This window comes from Canis lupus, chromosome 6 (genome assembly GCF_048164855.1).
Source record: "Canis lupus baileyi chromosome 6, mCanLup2.hap1, whole genome shotgun sequence".
NCBI classification, from domain to species: domain Eukaryota; kingdom Metazoa; phylum Chordata; class Mammalia; order Carnivora; family Canidae; genus Canis; species Canis lupus.
The window spans coordinates 33,582,004-33,603,405 of record NC_132843.1 but is presented as its reverse complement, the minus strand read 5'-3'; the positions used below and the strand labels follow the sequence as shown (position 1 = coordinate 33,603,405).

At 35.0% G+C, this 21,402-nt stretch overlaps 1 protein-coding gene across 9 annotated transcripts in view; it reads left to right on the top strand.

Annotated features, from left to right (window-relative positions):
- Window positions 1-21,402, top strand: part of RIT2 (Ras like without CAAX 2) — a 468,395-nt gene that overhangs the window by 282,202 nt on the left and 164,791 nt on the right. The gene's annotated exons all lie outside the window — the stretch shown is intronic.

Here is a 21,402-nt window from a genome sequence, read left to right as displayed (position 1 = left end):
TGGGATCCCCATGTCAGGCTTCCTGATAGGGTGGGGAGTCTTCGTTGCTCTCTCACTCATTCCCTCTCACTCACTCGGTCTCTGCCTCTCTCAAATAAATATATATATTTTAAATGTCAATGTATTAACTTCAATTAAGATGGAAAACAAAACAAAGTTTAGAGTTTGGTGTAATTTAACTAGATGGGTGGGTCTTAAAACTAGACTTTGAACCCAAATCAGTCTTCTGATACTTACATATATATATATTTGTTTATTTCACCATTCTTTCATTCAATTTAGTATTTACAAAATATTTAGTAATTACTCAATGGGTAACAAAAGGTTTTTCTTTGTTTTTTTTTTTTAATTTTTTTTAGATTTTGGTGTTCAGGAGTGAACATGACAGATAAAAACTTTAGAAGAATCTGAAATTATAGTATGGGAGATACAGATAATGACCAGTTTGAGTGTGTATGTAACAACTGCATACTGCAAAAATGGTGTCAGGAATAAAATTATACACACTTAGAATATATATATATATATATATATATATATATATATATATATATACACACACACATACATACATGGGAAGAGAAATAACTTCAAATATTTGAGCAGAGTTGTGGCAAGAATGCATTTTCATAATCTATCTAGTTGTTGGAGGGGGACAAGAATGGAAGCAGGAAGGCCAGTCAGGAGATTTAGTTATCAGGATGAAAAATGATGGCAGCGTGGGTGAAAGCAATAGACTATTCATGGATTCCATACTCGTGCAACACCCTGACCGGATGACAGGTGACAAAATTACAGTGAAATTTGGAGACCATTCATGTAGGGACAAACTGCTACATTGTTCAGTGATACCTGAGGTCATGGTTTCATTGTCACACAATGCACTGAATGTCCATGATGAATTCCTCAAGACAAGGTTAAGACATATACTTAGCAAATACTTTTCAGAAAACAATGAAGTATATTGTAAAAAGAATCAGATAGACCTGAGTTTGAATTTTCACTGAGATGATCCTTGGACAAATAAGTGACAAACTTGACAAACACCCAAATTCTCCTTCAAAGAAGTGCCTCACTCCCAGCACAGAGATAGGAGGCATAGTCTGTGGACTGCTTCAGGGCCATCCCTAGCCACACAAAGCCTCCTTGTCTGAGGTCCTACTCTTTCCAGGTTTGCCCATTTTCAGTGAAGTATGGGCACATACATCTAGCCATTGCAATCCAATGGGACACCATGACAAGCAAATCTTGCTCCAGATCCCCGTGCTGGTTTGGCAAACTTTGTTGGGGCTTGCATTGTCATTCAGCTTTTCCCTCGACCCAATCCAGCTTCCTATTCCTTCCTTTGTAAGTATTGATCCCTAACCAGTATTATGCACTCCAAAGTCTGTCTCAGTGTCTGTTTCTGTAGAACAGGGACTTTCATAGGTTTTCAGGTAGGGTAGATGACATAATGTCATTAGATTATCTAGCACAGTGCTTGGTACAAACCAGGGACTCAGTAACTACTATGTACTACCATCCTCATCCTTCACCTGGATTGTTTACTTTGGGTTTCTATGTTCTTATCTGCTGTTTTACAAGTTAGACACTAGCAAATGTGTCTTTTTTTTTTTTTAATGAAAACTTTTATCATCACTCCTGTTACTCCCATGGAGGCTGGGGGTGGGGAGCTAAAGGGCATATCACTGGGATCTAAGATGGGGTCTACACCTGCTTTATCAGCCCCCAAAACAATATACTGGGGTTATCCAATATAAAGCTACTGGTTAGTCTAGTTCCTGAGCAGACCTGCTAATAAACCTCAAAAACACAAAAGTCTAACTCACTAGCCAGAAATGAAAGCAAGACCTGTCTGAGTGGGATGGGACCGGGACGGCACAGGTTGATCCAATCTCCTCTGGAGGGGGACTCATCCCTAGAGGAGGGAGGGGGGGCTAAAGCACACACCTTAGGGGAGGTGATGTTAAGGGAGGGGGAAGCACGTAAGCCCGTGACTTAGTTCTTGGGAAAGCACCAACCTCTAAAATCACGAAGGCAAGGACAGATACCCAGGGTGCCCTCTGTTAAAGGGGGAGAAAAAAGCAAGAGAACCCAGAAAGAAACCTACAGCCTGTAGGGGGGACCCAGAAAGGAGCTCCTTACTACCCTTGGGGTCTCTGAACTGGGAAAGACTACAAATCACACAGGAAGAGGGGCAGCCCGGGTGGCTCAGCGGTTTAGCGCCACCTTGGGTCCATGGCGTGATCCTGGAGACCCAGGATGGAGTCCCACATCGAGTCCCACATTGGGTCCCACATCGGGTCCCACATCGGGCTCCCTGCGTGGAGCCTGCTTCTCCCTCTGCCTGTGTCTCTGCCTCTCTCTCTCTGTATCTCTCATGAATAAATAAGTAAAATCTTTTTTAAAAAATCACACAGGAAGAAATATGTAAGAATTGTGTCAAAAAGAAGAGTAATTAAAACTGGAGGAAGGCCCAGTGAGTTTTCTGATAAAGTATATAGGCTTTAGTGCACAGATTTTGTAAACTCAAGTTTGAAATTGTTACTCTGTTTCACATCTGATAATTAGGTAAACAAACTTTAAGTAAATGAATTTTGAACAGAGCTTTGGAGGAATCGGCGCTGTTTTTCCCCATTAGATCATGAACAAAGTCAAACTGAGTAAAAACTGGCAATAAATGAGAAAGACATAAAGATTACTAGCTATTCCAGAAAAGCTAATTTTACTATGTATGGACAAACACCCTGGATGAGACCTGTGGTTCTCAAATTATAGTCCCCTAAACAGAAGAACCTGCATCACCTAAAACCGTTGTTGGAAACACACATTCTCAAGTTGTATCTTAGTCCTCATAAATCAGAAACAGTGGAAGTAGGCACAGAAATCTATTTGAACAAATGGAGCGATTTTGCAGCAAGCTAGAGAACCATTGGGCTAGAAGGAATATAGATGAAAAGACATGAGGTCATTTATAAGACTCCATAAGAGAGAATCTAGACCCTTGAAGCATTTTCGAAGTCTTAAATGAGCTATTGGAAACCTAAAAGAAAAACACACATGCATGCTCACACACACAAGCATCTATATACATAAGAAATAAAATTTTTAAAGTAAAAACTAATTCTTATATAAAAAGAACAATGATGAAAATAACATGAATTAAATCCACTTCTCCAATCAAATGTGTCATAAAAAAATCTAAATTTTGCTGCGTATATTATGCACCTACAACTAAGTCACATTCCATTTGGCAGTTTCATGTTTCATTGGAACACAGGTTGTGTCTATTCGGCTTGAACTGACATAACTGTTTGCTTCCCTTCCTTATTTAAATGGTGTTAAAATGAATTGTTTGGTTTTCACGGATCATTGGCCACATTTGTAAAATTGACAAGTCAGAAGCAGCATATAGAAATAAGCTTCTTTTTAAGGAAAAGAGGAAAGAAAACGTGCATGGGGAATCAGATTGGAGCTTTGAAGTGAAATCCAAGATTACAAAATTGTTCTGATCTCTTGAAAATTTTCAAACCAATCACTTAAAAAAGCTACCTGAAAAGAAATACCAAGTGAGTGAAGCTTTACAATTTTTATTATCCCATGGGAGATGTCAACTCTCTGTGCCCTTCCCTAGGTATCCTGTTGTAGACAAACTCTGATATTTGAGATGATTTTAAATTCTCAGACTTATGGCTTTATATAAAAAAAAACACAAAAAATGAAAAAAAAACATTGTATGTATGTGTGCACAGTTATATGTATAAGTATAGCTATCATAGAGACCAAGACAATCCTAAATCCAAAAGAATTATATTGATAGGTTGAATTACAAATACCGGTTTTCCTTTCTATCTGCATAGGAGAGTGTTCCTATGAAACCTTTCGTGAGCCAGAAGGGCGTAAAGCAAAGAAGTAAATAGCATTTTGTAAAAGTGAAAATCATCTTCAGTTTTCATTCCAATAGCCAAAACAGATAGTAATGTAGGTCTTAGCAAAAGCAAAGTTTCTAAAGTGAACTTTCTAGTAGTGAAGGAAACCTATTTTCTGAAAGAGGAACACTTCTTGTTTGCATACTAGAAATTCTTCAACTTCAATCACGTGTTTAGGAAATTACACAATCATCTTGCTTTTAAATTTACTTTGAAATAATTATACAGGGGTGCGTGGGTGGCTCAATGATTGAGCGTCAGCCTTTGGCTCAGTTCATGGTCCTGGGGTCCTTAGATCGAGTCCTGCATTGGGCTCCCCGCAGGGAGCCTGTTTCTCCCTCTGCCTATGGCTCTGCCTCTCATTCTCTCTTTCTCTCTCTCCCTCTCTCTCTCTCTGTGTCTCTCATGAATAAATAAATAAAATAAATAATTATACAGGCACAGATTACAAGCAAATATGTTGAGAAGCCTTGTGTACCCTTCTTTTAGCATCCCCAGTATGATTGTTATAAAACTGTAAAATATCAAAAACAAGAAATTGATATTGGTTTAATCCATAGAGCTTATTGAATTTCAACCGTTACACATATTCATTTGTTGTATATGTGTATAATTCTATGCAATTCTGACATCAATGTTGCTTGCATAACCACCACTGCAGTCAAGATACCCAGTTGTACCATTACTATAAGACTCCTTTATACTACTCCTTATAGCCACGTCCATCCCCTACCCACCCCAACCCTAACTCCTGGCAACCATCAGTCCACCAGTCCGTTCTTCATCTCTATGCAAAGAGTTTATTTCATGATTGTTACATACATGGAATCATCCAATACACATCTTTTTGAGATTGGCTTTTTTTCATTCAGTCCTATATTCTGAGGCACATCTGAGTTTTGTTTATCAGTAATTGTTCCTTTTTATTACTGAATAACATGCATTCTGGGTATAACCACAGGTTGTTTATCCATCACCCTTTAAAGACATTTGGGTAGTCTCCAGTTTTCATTTATTATAAATAAGGCTGCTATAAACATTTATTTACAAATTCCTGCATGAATTCAAGTCTATAATTCTCTGGGATAAAGCCCCAAAAGTGCTAGGTCTTCTGATATGTCCATTTTTAGTTTTGAAAGGAGATGCCAATGTATTTTTCAGTGCATCTGTACTTATTTTACATTCTCACCCTTGCCAGAATTAGATGTTATCACTATTTTCCATTTTAGACATTCTGTTAGGTGTATAGTGATAACCCATTATGGTTTTAATTTGCATTTCTTCAATGACTGATAATATTAAGCATCTTTTCATATGTTTATTTGCCATCTGTATAGCCTTTTCAGTGAAATGTCTGTCCTTTGACTATTGTATAATTGATTTATTCCATTGATTGATTATTTTTTAATATTAAGTTTTGAGAATTCTTCATTTACTTGAGATTCAAGGCATTTGTCAGATAGGTGATTTGCAAATATTTTTTCCTGGTGTATAATTTGCCTTTTCATCCTTTTAACAGGATCTTTTGCTGGAAAAAACTTTCATTTTGATGAAGTCTGTTTTTTTTCTTTTTATCGAATAAAGCATAATTTTGCTATCAAATCAAAGACTACCACTTGGTTTTAGGTCCCAAAGATTTTCATCTTATTCTTTTCTTGAAGTTTTATGTTTTACATTAAAGAGCATGATTCATCCTAAATTATTTTCTGTTTAAAGTGTTTGGGTTTTTTTTGCCCCCCCCCCGTTTTTTTTTTTTTTTTTGATGATGGATGTTTAATTGCTCCAGCACAATTTATTGAAAAGGCTGTTCCTTCCCTATTACAATGTTTCAGCAGAGGATTCCATTTTTTACTTTGTCTGTTTTCTCTCTGTTCAGATTGAGTATGTTCTATTGATCTGTCTTTAATTTACTAATTCTATCGTTTGCCTTCTCTACTATAGAGACCATCCAGTGAGTGTTTTTTTATTAATTAATTTTTTTGTATTCTTTGTCAAATTTGCAAATATACTGGCATAAAATTGTTATAAGTTCTTCTGTTCATTTTGTGTCTGTAGAAACTGAAATGATAGCTCCTTTAAATTCCTGCTAGTGTTAATTTGTGCTTCCCTTTTTACTGAACAGCATTGGCATGAATTTAGTAATGTTGTTAGTCTTTTCAAAGCACCAACTTTGGGCTTTATTTTATTAATAGCGAATTTTATGGATTCATTTTCATTGTAAAACATACCATATAGTCATGGAATAAGCCCACATCTTAATATATTATCCTTTATATCTTCTGTCTTTATTAGATTATCTTAGAATCTTGTATTTTATAATTGCCAGGTTTATATTTTAATTATTTTTTCCTAATTTTTTGGAGTTTTATTTGCTATTCTGTTTGTGAATGCATGATATGGATGCTTAGCTCATTGATTTTCATCTGTTCTTTTTTAATGTAGGCATTTAAGGTTGTAACTGTCTCTCTAAAGAAGGCTTTGTTATAGTTATACACTAAATTGTTACATCCTATTTACTATTAAATTCAAAATATTTTCTAATTTTGATTGTGATTTCTGCTTTGACTCATGGGCTTTTTAGAAGTATAGCCCTTAATTTCTGGGCTTATAGTGATTTATGAGGTATTTTGTTATTGAACTTATTACTTATTGTCTGCTATTTTTAATATGATCTGTATAATTTTAGTCCTTTGAAATTTGTAAAGTGTTGATTTTTAGCATGCCATATGATCACTTTTTGTAAATGTCCCATGTATATATTTGAAAGAATATATACTTTTGCATGGTAATTCATGTATGTCAAGATTTGCAGTCATTTTCTTCCAACAATTTGAAGATAGAATTTCATTTCTATGATATCCCTTGTTTTGGAAAATCAGTTAATTGTTTTTTTTTAAATAAATTTATTTTTTATTGGTGTTCAATTTGCCAACATACAGAATAAAACCCAGTGCTCATCCCATCAAGTGCCCCCCTCAGTGCCCGTCACCCATTCACCCCCACCCCCCACTCTCCTCCCCTTCCACCGCCCCTAGTTCGTTTCCCAGAGTCAGGAATCTTCATGTTCTGTCTCCCTTTCTGATATTTCCTACCCATTTCTTCTCCCTTCCCTTCCATTCCCTATCACTATTCTTTACATTCCCCAAATGAATGAGACCATATGATGTTTGTCCTTCTCCGATTGACTTACTTCACTCAGCATAATACCCTCCAGTTCCATCCACGTTGAAGCAAATGGTGGGTATTTGTCATTTCTAATGGCTGAGTAATATTCCATTGTATACATAACCACATCTTCTTTATCCATTCATCTTTCGATGGACACCGAGGCTCCTTCCACAGTTTGGCTATTGTGGACATTGCTGCTATAAACATCAGGGTGCAGGTGTCCCGGCATTTCATTGCATCTGTATCTTTGGAAAAAATCCCCAAGAGTGCAATTGCTGGGTCGTAGGGCAGGTCTATTTTTAACTCTTTGAGGAACCTCCACACAGTTTTCCAGAGTGGCTGCACCATTTCACATTCCCACCAAAAGTGTAAGAGGGTTCCCTTTTCTCCGCATCCTCTCCAACATTTGTGGTTTCCTGCCTTGTTAATTTTCCCCATTCTCACTGGTATGAGGTGGTATCTCGTTGTGGTTTTGATTTGTATTTCCCTGATGGCAAGTGATGCAGAGCATTTTCTCATGTGCATGTTGACCATGTCTATGTCTTCCTCTGTGAGATTTCTCTTCATGTCTTTTGCCCATTTCATGATTGGATTGTTTGTTTCTTTGGTGTTGAGTTTAATAAGTTCTTTATAGATCTTGGAAACTAGCCCTTTATCTGATAGGTCATTTGCAAATATCTTCTCCCATTCTGTAGGTTGTCTTGTAGTTTTGTTGACTGTATCCTTTGCTGTGCAAAAGCTTCTTATCTTGATGAAGTCCCAATAGTTCATTTTTGCTTTTGTTTCTCTTGCCTTCGTGGATGTATCTTGCAAGAAGTTACTGTGGCCGAGTTCAAAAAGGGTGTTGCCTGTGTTCTCCTCTAGGATTTTGATGGAATCTTGTCTCACATTTAGATCTTTCATCCATTTTGAGTTTATCTTTGTGTATGGGGCAAGAGAGTGGTCTAGTTTCATTCTTCTGCATGTGGATGTCCAATTTTCCCAGCACCATTTATTGAAGAGACTGTCTTTCTTCCAGTGGATAGTCTTTCCTCCTTTATCGAATATTAGTTGACCATAAAGTTGAGGGTCCACATCTGGGTTCTCTATTCTGTTCCATTGATCTATGTGTCTGTTTTTGTGCCAGTACCACACTGTCTTGATGACCACAGCTTTGTAGTACAACCTGAAATCTGGCATTGTGATGCCCCAGATATGGTTTTCTTTTTTAAAATTCCCCTGGCTATTTGGGGTCTTTTCTGATTCCACACAAATCTTAAAATAATTTGTTCTAACTCTCTGAAGAAAGTCCATGGTATTTTGATAGGGATTGCATTAAACGTGTATATTGCCCTGGGTAACATTGACTTTTTCACAATATTAATTCTGCCAATCCATGAGCATGGAATATTTTTCCATCTCTTTGTGTCTTCCTCAATTTCTTTCAGAAGTGTTCTATAGTTTTTATGGTATAGATCCTTTACCTGTTTGGTTAGGTTTATTCCTAGGTATCTTATGCTTTTGGGTGCAATTGTAAATGGGATTGACTCCTTAATTTCTCTTTCTTCAGTCTCATTGTTAGTGTATAGAAATGCCACTGACTTCTGGGCATTGATTTTGTATCCTGCCACACTGCCAAATTGCTGTATGAGTTCTAGCAATCTTGGGGTGGAGGCTTTTGGGTTTTCTATGTAGAGTATCATGACATTGACGAAGAGGGAGAGTTTGACTTCTTCTTTGCCAATTTGAATGCCTTTAATGTCTTTTTGTTGTCTGATTGCTGAGGCTAGGAATTCTAGTACTATGTTGAATAGCTGTGGTGAGAATGGACATCCCTGTTGTGTTCCTGATCTTAGGGGAAAGGCTCCCAGTGCTTCCCCATTGAGAATTATATTCGCTGTGGGTTTTTCGTAGATGGCTTTTAAGATGTTGAGGAATGTTCCCTCTATCCCTACACTCTGAAGAGGTTTGATCAGGAATGGATGCTGTATTTTGTCAAATGCTTTCTCTGCATTTACTGAGGGGATCATATGGTTCGTGGTTTTTCTCTTGCTGATATGATCAATCACATTGATTGCTTTATGAGTGTTGAACCAGCCTTGCATCCTGGGGATAATCCCACTTGGTTGTGGTGAAAAATCTTCTTAATATATTGTTGGATCCTATTGCCTAGTATCTTGTTGAGAATTTTTGCATCCATGTTCATCAGGGATATTGGTCTATAATTCTCCTTTTTGGTGGGGTCTTTGTCTGGTTTTGGAATTAAGGTGTTGCTGGCCTCATAGAACGAATTTGGAAGTACTCCATCTCTTTCTATCTTTTCAAACAGCTTTAGTAGAATAGGTATGGTTTCTTTTTTAAACGTTTGATAGAATTCCCCTGGGAAGCCATCTGGTCCTGGAGTTTTGTGTCTTGGGAGGTTTTTGATGACTGCTTCAATTTCCTCCCTGGTTATTGGCCTGTTCAGGTTTTCTATTTCTTCCTGTTCCAGTTTTGGTAGTTTGTGGCTTTCCAGGAATGCGTCCATTTCTTCTAGATTGCCTAATTTATTGGTATATAGCTGTTCATAATATGTTTTTAAAATCGTTTGTATTTCCTTGGTGTTGGTAGTGATCTCTCCTTTCTCATTCATGATTTTATTAATTTGAGTCTTCTCTCTCCTTTTTAATAAGGCTGGCTAATGGTTTATCTATCTTATTAATTCTTTCAAAGAACCAACTCCTGGTTTTGTTCATCTGCTCCACAGTTCTTCTGGTCTCGATTTCATTGAGTTCTGCTCAAATCTTTATTAACTCTCTTCTTCTGCTGGGTGTAGGATGTATTTGCTGTTTTTTCTCTAGCTCCTTTAGGTGTAAGGTTAGCTTGTGTATTTGAGTTCTTTCCAGTTTTTGGATGGATGCTTGTATTGCGATGTATTTCCGCTTCAGGACTGCTTTTGCTGTATCCCAAAATTTTGAACTGTTGTATCTTCATTCTCATTAGTTTTCATGAATCTTTTTAATTCCTCCTTAATTTACTGGTTGGCCCTTTCATCTTTTAGCAAGATGGTCATTAACCTCCACATGTTTGAAGTCCTTCCAAACTTCTTCTTGTGATTTAGTTCTAATTTCAAGGCATTATGGTCTGAGAATATGCAGGGGACGATCCCAATCTTTTGGTATCGGTTAAGACCCGATTTGTGACCTAGTATGTGGTCTATTCTGGAGAAAGTTCCATGTGCACTTGAGAAGAATGTGTATTCGGTTGAGTTTGGATGTAAAGTTCTTTAGATATCTGTGAAATCCATCTGGTCCAGTGTATCATTATAGCTCTCGTTTCTTTGGAGATATTGTGCTTAGAAGACCTATCGAATGTAGAAAGTGCTAGATTGAAGTCACCAAGTATAATTGTATTATTATCTAAGTATGTCTTAACTTTGGTTATTAATTGATTGATATATTTGGCAGCTCCCACATTCGGGGCATATATATTGAGGATTGTTAAGTCCTCTTGTTGGATAGATCCTTTAAGTATGAGATAGTGTCCCTCTTCATCTCTCACTACAGTCTTCGGGGTAAATTTTAGTTTATCTGCTATAAGGATGGCTACCCCTGCTTTCTTTTGAGGACCATTCGAATGGTAAATGGTTCTCCAACCTTTTATTTTCAGGCTGTAGGTGTCCTTCTGTCTAAAATGAGTCTCTTGTAGACAGCAAATAAAAATGCTTTTTTATCCAGTCTGACACCCTGCGCCTTTTGATGGGGTCATTAAGCCCATTCATTAAGTTACAATTGACAGATATGAGTTTAGTGTCATCATGATACCTATTCAGTCCCTGTTTTTGTGAATTGTTCCATTGGACTTCGTCTTAAAGGTGAATAGTTAATTGTTAATTGAAGGTATTCTGCACCGTACCTGCTATACCACATCTTCCACCCCTGGTGATTTTAACATTTTTCTTGTTGTCTTTAATTTTTTTTTATTTATGATAGTCACAGTGAGAGAGAGAGAGAGAGGCAGAGACATAGGCAGAGGGAGAAGCAGGCTCCATGCACCGGGAGCCCGATGTGGGATTCGATCCTGGGTGTCCAGAATCGCGCCCTGGGCCAAAGGCAGGCGCCAAACCGCTGCGCCACCCAGGGATCCCTTGTCTTTAATTTTTAAGAAGTTTACTCTGATGTACCTATGTGGCTTTCTCTCTCATGCTTGCTTACTTTCTTCTGTGTATGTGTTTGTTAAAATTTGTGCATTTTGAGTTGGCTTATTTTTTGAAAAAGAAAAAGATTTGTAATGTTCTTAGTCATTACCTCTTCAAATATTACTTACATTACTTTTGTATTTGTTATTTAGTATTCCCTTCTAGGATTCCAGTTAGACTTATGTTAGTCCTTTTCACCTTATCGTGTATTTGAGTTATGCTTTTTTCTTTGTTTTCCATTTTATCTCCCTGTGTTTCATCCTAGATATTTTCTTCTGAATGTTCTTTTTGTTTACTATTTCTCTTACACCTAATCTTATTGAACTTACCTACTGAGTTATTTTTAAATTGATTGTTTTTAAATTCTAGCAATTCTGCTTTTAAAATTTCATCTTACTTGCTAAAAATTTTAATCTTTTATGTCCTTGAAAATGCTAAACACATTTATTTAAATATGTGATGAATAACAACTTTTTTATCCACCCAGATTTTTATTTTTTTATTTTTATTCTTTTTCCACCTAGATTTTTAAAATTACTTTTGATATTTTAGTCACTATGACTTATCAAATTTACTTCTGGTAGGAAACTAGAAAGACTTAAATATAAAAATAAATTAAAAAAATCCCACATCAACTTAATCTAATTGGGAACATTGTCTTGATCTGTCCTTCCAGGTCTAGTAGTTTTTTTTCAGTAGAAGGTTGTTCAAAATTACCTCATAGGCAATTTCTAGAAGGGGAACTTACCCTCAAATTTTAATGATATGTTAACTATCACCTACCTTGGTAGGTCCCTGCTTTGAGCTGAGTGTTTGTTTTTCCTCCAAATGCATATATATCTGATAATTTTGTCCTTTGTACACAATCCTTCTGATATTCTACAGAGTTAATTCCAATGCCTGATCCCATCTAAGCACAGCCCTTGTGTACCTCTATCATGCCAACTTCCTATGCCTTAAATTTTAAACCATGAGCACACTAAACCATTTGTTCACTGAACATCACACACTGAGGTGCCCTTCTTGTTGTGACTTCTACACTCACTAGTGCCTTTGTACTTTTCACACTGTCCATTTTATATATATCCGCCTACACAACTGGTCTGTACAGTAAGTGGAAGAGGGAACTAGTTTATGCTAAACTAAAACATAGAAGAAAGACTTAATTTTTAAAAATATTTTATTTATTCATGAGAGACACAGAGATTGGCAGAGACATAGGCAGTGGGAGAAGCAGGCTTCCTGCGGGGAGCCTGATGTGGGATCCAATCCCAGGACCTTGGGATCATGACCTGAGCCAAAGGCAGATGCTCAACCACTGAGCCACCAAGGTGTCCCTGGAAGAAAGACTATAAACAAAAATAGGCAAAGAAATACTCCTTTTTGTTCTTTTTCATTAGATGCAAACTGAGGAAAGATGGAGAGAAACAAAAAGTTTGAGATAATTCCATGAAACATCACCATGCTAGGGAAAGGCAATTCAAAAATATGTATGGACATCTTTTAAAGCACCAACACTAAGTATATAAAGGAAATGATGAGAGAGACCAGACAGGAGGGAAGGCTAATCCAGGCCTTGAGTTTAGTGTAAGGAAACTGGGAATAATTGGAAAAGCTACATTGTTTTCAGTAACGATTGTCCTAATGAAGAAAACAAAGCCATTTCCTAATATCAGACAAAATCTTGGGCAAAAAAGACAGGTTTTTGAAATGCAGTGTTCTATACACAGCAATTAATGATGTATGTCATCTGTCTTTCCAACCTATCAGTAATGCTGCAAAATGAGAATAATCTGCAATTAAAATTACCATGAGAAGCAGCAGGGGAGAGCCTGGATAGAAGATGGTTTTTTTCTAAGAAACCAATAATGTTAGAAGAATCATTGGAATATCTTAAGTATAACATGCTATTATTTAAATTAAGATTTATCTTTTTCTTATAAAATTTGCTTTAAATAGAAAAGATCAAGAAATAAAGACATTATAATCAAAGAAGACATCTCTTATAAAGAAAGACATCTCTTATAAAGAAATTCATGTGGTAATGACATTAATGTAATATGATTTTAGCACCTTTTTTACTCTATTTTGCTGTATATTCAGTATATGTGTCTATAAAAACGAGACATTATAAGAGAGGATGGATTTGGTTTTTGTTTTTAGAACAAAAGAAAACTTGTGTTTGATTCTTGCCTGATGGCACATAGAGTCATAATAATAGGCAGAGCGTATAACTGAATATGTAATGTGAATTCAGACTGGCTGCTGCTCTCAAGCTCAGAACACATCTCTCCCTGCTTATTGAAACTTACTATTGAATATTGAGGAGTAAAGACTTTCATTCCAAGAGAGGCAAGGCTTAAAATGAAAATATTCCTAGGGGAGGCTGATATATATTTATATATATACATATATATATGTGTATATGTTTACCTCTGTTACTTTTATTTAATAAAAGGAAAAAATATTGCTTATAAATGTAAGTTCCTCTTTTCCTCCTCAGTCTTTATCCCTAGTTGTGGGTTCTAGAGCAAGCCTCCTTACCTTATCTGCTCTCTAATCATAAATACATGTTTCTATACATTTACAAACCATGTGTAGTTAGAAATAATAGGTTGCATATTGTAGAATTTGAGTATATTTAAATATATAGGATACACATATTCATATATATAGGTATACAGGTCTGTCTACCTATCTACATGTCTATCCAAATACCTTGCTCTTGTTTCACACAAGGTTATTATTTTTTTATATATGTATTTTGACATATATGAACCTAGCTCATTCATTTTAATGGTTGCATAATATTTCGATCAATTAATACATTGCAATTTATATTGATCTATTGTTAAATGTTTCCATCAGCTTTTTCACATTACTAGCAATGCTGTCATGAACATTTCTTTGCACATCTCCTCAAACATATGTGCAAAAACAACCTTAGCAAAAATAGCTTGAGGTAAAACTGAACTGGGACTGGAGGGTATTATGCTGAGTGAAATAAGTCAATCGGAGAAGGACAAACATTATATGGTCTCATTCATTTGGTGAATATAAAAAATAGTGAAAGGGAATAAAGGGGAAAGAAAAAAATGAGTGGTAAATATCAGAGAGGGAGACAGAACAGGAGAGACTCCTAACTCTGGGAAATGAACAAGGAGTAGTGGAAAGGGAGGTGGGTGGGAGGTGGGGGTGACTGGGTGACGGGCACTGAGGGGGGCACTTGATGGAATGAGCACTGGGTGTTATGCTATATGTTGGCAAATTGAACTCCAATAAAAAATAAATTTAAAAAAACTGAACTGGGTGATGGCATGCATATTTTCAATGTACTGGGTATTGACAAATTGGTTTCCAAAATAATTGTATCAATTTCTGCACCCTGTAGAATGTACTAAAAAATCCTTTCTATGTACTAATTATTGGATTTTTACATTTTTGCCAGTCGAATGTGAAATATATCATTCCTTTGATTTCCATTCTTGTGATTACCAATTAAGTTGGACACTTTTTCATATGTTTGTTGTACCCTTTTACTCTTTGCCCACATTTTTCTTATTACATGCCTTTGTATATGAATTAATAGGAGTTTCTTAAATATTCTGATGAATTCTTTATTTTACACACACACACACACACACCCCAAAACACTAATATGTCACTTCTTTTTTCAGCTTAAGTTTGTGAGTTGTATTTGGAGATTTGCCTAAAAATTTCTTCTCTAGTGATATAGAGCTGGTATTGCTGGTCAATATATTATATAAATTTCTTAGTTGTTTTCTTTACTATGTCAAATTCTGAAAGAGGTCTGAGAGGTTCATAAGACTGAAGATTTGTCCACTTTTTCTAATAATTTCATTAGATTGTATCATACGCAAGATAATTTTCTTAGAAACACATGGGTATATGTTATTGAATCTTCCAAATTGCTTCTTTTTTAATGAACAAAATAATAGACTAATTTATAAATTCACCAAAATACATTGTAAACTTTAGGCCTGCTCTAGTCCAAATCATTTTTTTTAATTTTAATTCTGTATAAAATGTTAGTTCTAGGATAGAATGTTAATGTATAGTATTATATTAGTTTCAGGTATACAGTATTGTGATTCAACAATTCTATACATTACTCAGTGCTCATCAGGATAAGAGTACTCTTAATCCCCTCTACCTATTTCCCCATTCCCTCCCCCACCTACCTCTCTCTGGTGGCCCTCAGTTTGTTCTCTACAGTTGAGTCTGTTACTTGGTGTGTTTCTTTTTTTCTTTGTTTCTTAAATCCATGTATGAGTGAAATCTTATGGTATTTGTCTTTCTCTGACCAACTTATTTCACTTAACATTATACCTTCTTGATCCATCCATACCATTGCAAATAGTAAGATTTCATTCCTTTTATGGCTGAGTAATATGTGTGTGTGTGTGTTCCACAGCTTCATTGTCCATTCATCTATCAATGGACACTTGGGCTGTTTCCATAATTTGGTCATTGTAAATAATGCCCAAGTAAACATAGGGGTGAATATATCTTTTTGAATTCATATTTTTATATTCTTTGGGTAAATACCCAGTAGTGAAATTACTGGATCATAGAGTAGTTCTATTCTTATTTTTTGAAGGACCTCTGTACTGTTTTCCACAGTGGCTGCACCAGTTTGCATTTTCACTGACAGTGCACAAGGATTTCTTTTTCTCCACATCCTCACCAACACTTGTTTCTTGTGTTTTTGATGTCAGCCATTCTGACAGGTGTGAGGTGATAGCTCATGGTTTTGACTTGCATTTCCCCAGTGATGAGTGATGTGAGCATCTTTTCGTGTGTCTGTTGGCCATCTCTTGCCTTTTTTGGAGAAATGTGTGTTCATGTTTTCTTTTTAATTGGATTATTTGGGTTTTTTTGTGCTGAGTGGTATAAGTTCTTTATATATTTTGAATACTAACCTTTTACGATGTGTCATTTGCAAATATATTTCCCAATTCAGCAGCTTGTCTTTAGTTTTGTTGATTGTTTCCTTTGCTGTGCAGAAGTGTTTTATTTTGATGTAGTCCCAATTGCTTATTTTTGCTTTTGTTTCTCTTGCCTCAGGAGACATATCTGGAAAAATGTTGGTCGATGTCAGAGAAATTACTGCCTATGCCCTCTTCTAGGGTTTTATGGTTTCAGGTCTCAGATTTAGGTCTTTACTCCGTTTTAAAGGGGTGTTTTTTGTATATGGTGTGAGAAAGTTTAGTTTTATTCTGTTGCATGTTGCTGACCAATTTTCCCAACAGCATTTGAAGATACGATCTTTTTCCCATTGCATATTCTTCTTTGTCAAAGATTAAGTAACCATATAATCATGGGATTATTTCTGGGCTCTCTGTTCTCTTCCATTGATCTATTAGTCTGTTTTTGTGCCAGTACCATATGGTTTCGATTATTAGAGCTTTGCAATGTATCTTGATAGCTGGGATTGTTGATATTTCCAGTTTTGTTTTCCAAGATTGCTTTGGCTATTCAGGGTCTTTTGTGGTTCTATACATATTTTAAGATTGTTTATTCTAGTTCTGTGAAAAATATTGTTGGTGTTCTGTTAGGGATTGCATTAAATCTGCAGATTGTTTTGGATTGTATAGACATTTTAACAGTATTTTGTTCTAATCCACAAGCATGCAATATGTTTACATTTCTTTGTGTTTGCTTGAATTTCTTTTACCAATGTGTTATAGTTTTCAGAGTACAGGTGTTTTACTTTCTTGGTTAAGTTTATTTCTAGGTTTTTTATTATTTTTGGTACAATTGTAAATGGGGTTTTTTCCTTAATTTCTCTTTCAGGTCCTGCATTGTAAGTACATATAAATGCAACAAATTTCTGTATATTGATTTTGTATCCTGTGACCTTACTGAATTCACTTATCAGTTCTAATAGTCTTTCGGTGGAGACTTTGGGTTTTCAATATATATTATCAGGTCTTCTGCAAATAGTAAAAGTTTTACTTCTTCCTTACTTTTGGATGCCTTTTATTTTCTTGTTGTTGTCTGATTACAGTGACTAGGACTTCCAGTACTATGTTCAATGAGAGCAGTAAGAATGGTCATCTATGTTTTGGTCCTGACCTTAGGGGAACAGCTCTCAGTTTTCCCCATATGCTGTTTGCTATGGGATTTTCATATATGATCTTAATTATGTTGAGGTATGTTCTCTCTAAACCTACTTCATTGAGGGTTTTTATCATGAATGGATGTACTTAGTCAAATGTTTTCTGTGCATCTATTGAAATGATCATATGGTTTTTTACCCTTGTTGATATGATGTAGAACATTGATTTGCATATATTGAAACATACTTGCATCCTTAGAATCATTCTAAGTTGATCATGGTGAATGTTTTTTTTAATGTATTGTTGAATGTGGCTTGCCAATATTTTGTTGAGAAATTTTGCATCTGTGTTCATGAGAGGTATTCGTCTGCAGTTCTCTTTTTTGTAGGGTCTTTATCTGGTTTTGGTTTCAGGGTAATGCTGGCCTCATAGAGTGAACTTGGAAGTTTTCCTCCTCCTATTTTTTTTTTTGGAATTTTTTGAGAATTGATATGAACTCTTTTATTTTTTTATTTTATTTGATATGAACTCTTTAAATGTTTGGTAAAATTCATCTGTGAAGGCTCTGGTCCTGGACTTCTGTTTAATTGGGAGCTGTTTGGTTGTGGATTCAGTTTCATTGCTGGTAATTTGTCTGTTCAAGTTCTCTATTTCTTCCTGCTTCAATGTTGGTAGATTATGTTTCTAGACATTTATCTATTCAAGATTGTCTAAATTGCTAGCATATAATTTCTCATAACATTCTCTTATAATGCTTTGTATTTTTGTTGTGTCAGTTGTTTCTCCTCTTTCATTTGTAGTTTTGTTGAGTCCTCTCTGTTTTTGTTTTTTTTGTTTTTGTTTTTGTTTTTATTGATGAGTCTGGCTAAAGGTTTGTCAATTGTGTTGATCTTTCAAAGAACTAGATCCTGGCTTCATTGATATGTTATATTGTGGTTTGTTTTGTTTTGTTTTGTTCTGTTTCTGTGTCATTTATTTCTGCTCTAATCTTTATTATTCCCTTCTACTGGTTTGGGATTTTGTTTGTTCCTTTCTTTTTTCTTTTTTCTTTTTATTTTTTTTAACTCCTTTAGGAGTAAGGTTAGGTAGTGGTTGTTTTTCTTCTTCATGTAGGCCAGTATTGCTAAGACTTCACTCTTTTTTTTTTTTTTTTAGCTTTTATTTATTTATTCATGAGACACACACAGAGAGAGAGAGAGAGAGAGAGAGACAGAGAGAGAGAGAGAGAGGGGCAGAGACACAGGCAGAGGGAGAAGCAGGCTCCACACCGGGAGCCTGATGTGGGACTCCATCCGGGACCAGGATCAGGCCCTAGGGTGAAGGTGGTGCTAAACTGCTAAGCCCCCTGGGCTGCTCAAGATTTCACTCTTAAAACAGCTTTCGCTGCATCCCAAAGAGTTTTGGACCAATGTGTTATTTTAATTTGCCTCCATGTAATTTTTTTTTAGTTCCTCTAATTTCCTAGTTGATCCATACATTATTAATAGCATGTATTTGTACCTTTTTGAGCATTTTTGTTGTCGTTGATCTCTAGTTTCATAGTGTTATAGTTGGAAAAGATGCATGGTATGACTTCAATCTTTTTCAATTTATTGAGAATTGTTTTGTGACCTCATATATGATCTATTCTAGAAAATTGCATGTGCACTTTAAAAAACTTGTGTGTTCTACTGTTCTATGGTGGAATGTACTGAGTAATACACCTGTTAAATAGATCTTGTCCAATGTGTCATTGTTTAATTGTTGATACATTCAAAATATGGTGGGAAAAATAATCAAATAGAAGTAAGGAAAGTGGGAAACACAAAAGCAGTAAAATTAAGTATTATCTATAGGGGTGCATGGATAGTTCAGTTGCTTGAGCATCTGACTTGATTTCAAATCAGGTCATGATCTCAGGGTCATGGGATTGGGCCCCACATCAGGCTCTGTGCTCAAGAGGAAACATATTTGATATTCTCCCCCTTTCTCTTTGTCAACCCCTCCCATCTCTTTCTCAAATAAACAAATAAATTTTTAAAAAATCAAAGGATTTACAAATAAAAGGTTATATAGTATGATACCATATACCTAAAACATTGGGAGAAGAGGAGTAAAGAATGGTTTCTATCTTAAGTGACCATCAACTTAATATAAACTGCTATATAGACACAATGTTATACCAAACCTAACGGTAAAAACAAATCAAAGCTGGTAATAGATATGCAAGGAATAAACAGAAAAGAATCCAAGTATATCACTGAAGAAAGCCAACAAATTTTGACAGAAGAGAGCAAGATAAGAAGCAGAGGACTATAAAAACAGCCATCAAAAAGAATAAGATGGAAAAAAGTATATACCTATCAATAATTACTTTGAATATAAATGGACTAAATGTTCCAAACAAAAGACATAGGGTGACAGAATGGATAAAAAAGCAAGACCTATCAATAGGCTACCTATAAAAAATTCGTTTCAGACCTAAACACACATGTGGATTGAAAGTTAAGGTATGGAAAAGTATTTATCATGCAAATGAAAGTAAAAAGAAAGCCAAGGTAATAATACTTAGAACTAACAAAATGGACTTTAAAATAAAGAATGTAACAAGGGACAAAGACAGACACCATAGAATCATCAAGGGAACAACACACAAAAGATATAAAAATTGTAAATATTTATGCACCCAACATGGGAACACCTAAATACATAAAGCAGCTAATAACAAAGAAATCAATAATAATACATTAGAAGTAGAGATTTAAACACCCCATTTACGTCAATGGATAGATCATCGAAACAGAAAATCAACAATTAAACAATGACACATTGGACAAGATATATCTAACAGGTGTATCACTTAGCACATTTCACCGTAAAACAGTAGAACACACACATTTTTTTAAAGTGCACATGTAATTCTCTAGAATAGATCATATATGAGGTCACAAAACAATTCTCAATAAATTGAAAGGGAAAAAACTTTTAATTTTTCTCCATGTAATCTTTTATTTCCTCTAATTTCCTAGTTGATCCATTCATTATTAATAGCATGTATTTGTACCTTTTCAAGTATTTTTGTTGTTGTTGATCTCTAGTTTCATAGCATTTGTGGTTGGAAAAGATGCATGGTATGACTTCTTTTGATGCATTCTTATCTTTAGTTAATAACTTTTTAAATTTAAAAAAATTTAATTTTTATTTTTTAATAACTTTAAAACAAACTTTAAAAAAATGTCATTGTTTGGAAGTTCTAGTTTATACTTCATATGTCATCCTCCAGTGTTCCACATATTTATATTTTCCCCTGAGAAGATAAAATTCATAGGTGTTTTTATTTTATGAGAAACAAAACATTAGCATACTTCAACTGACCTCCAATTTTTCCCATTCCTATATTCTAATTAGTTGTTACTTAGAATCCTACTTCTAACTTTAAAATTTTGAGATAGTTGATATAACAGAATATATGTAAATTGTGAAATACATAGTAAAATGCATATGAATAAGCTCTATGTCCAATTTGAGAATCAGAACTTTCTTAGTAACATTTAAAGCTCCCTATCGTCCTTTATGTGATTTCATCTTCCTCTTGTCCTCTTCTGAATTTATATTCATAATTTGCTTTAATTTAGATTCTTACTATGTCTATGTACTAGTCCTCATCATAACATATTTGTACACATTTTATAGGCAAGAAAACATAAAGGCTAGTTGTTTTCAAGGGTCCCTTTACATTCTTACAATTATTGAAGACCTCCAAAGATCTTCTGTTTATCTGAATTTTATCTATTGATATTTACTATATTAAACATTAAAATAGAACTTTTAAATTTATTATTTATACATCATTAAAATTATAATAGTAAGCCAATTACATGTTATGATCAATAATATATTTTTTAAATGAAATTAACCTATATTTTCCCGCAAAGTTACTAATAGTGATATTGTTTTATAATGTTTGCAAATCTTTTTAATGTCTGGCCTGAAAGAAGACAGCTGAATTCTCATAGCTGCTTTTTTATCCAATCTACAATGAACATAGTTTGGTTCAGCATATGGAAAAAATTCAACCTTAGAAAAG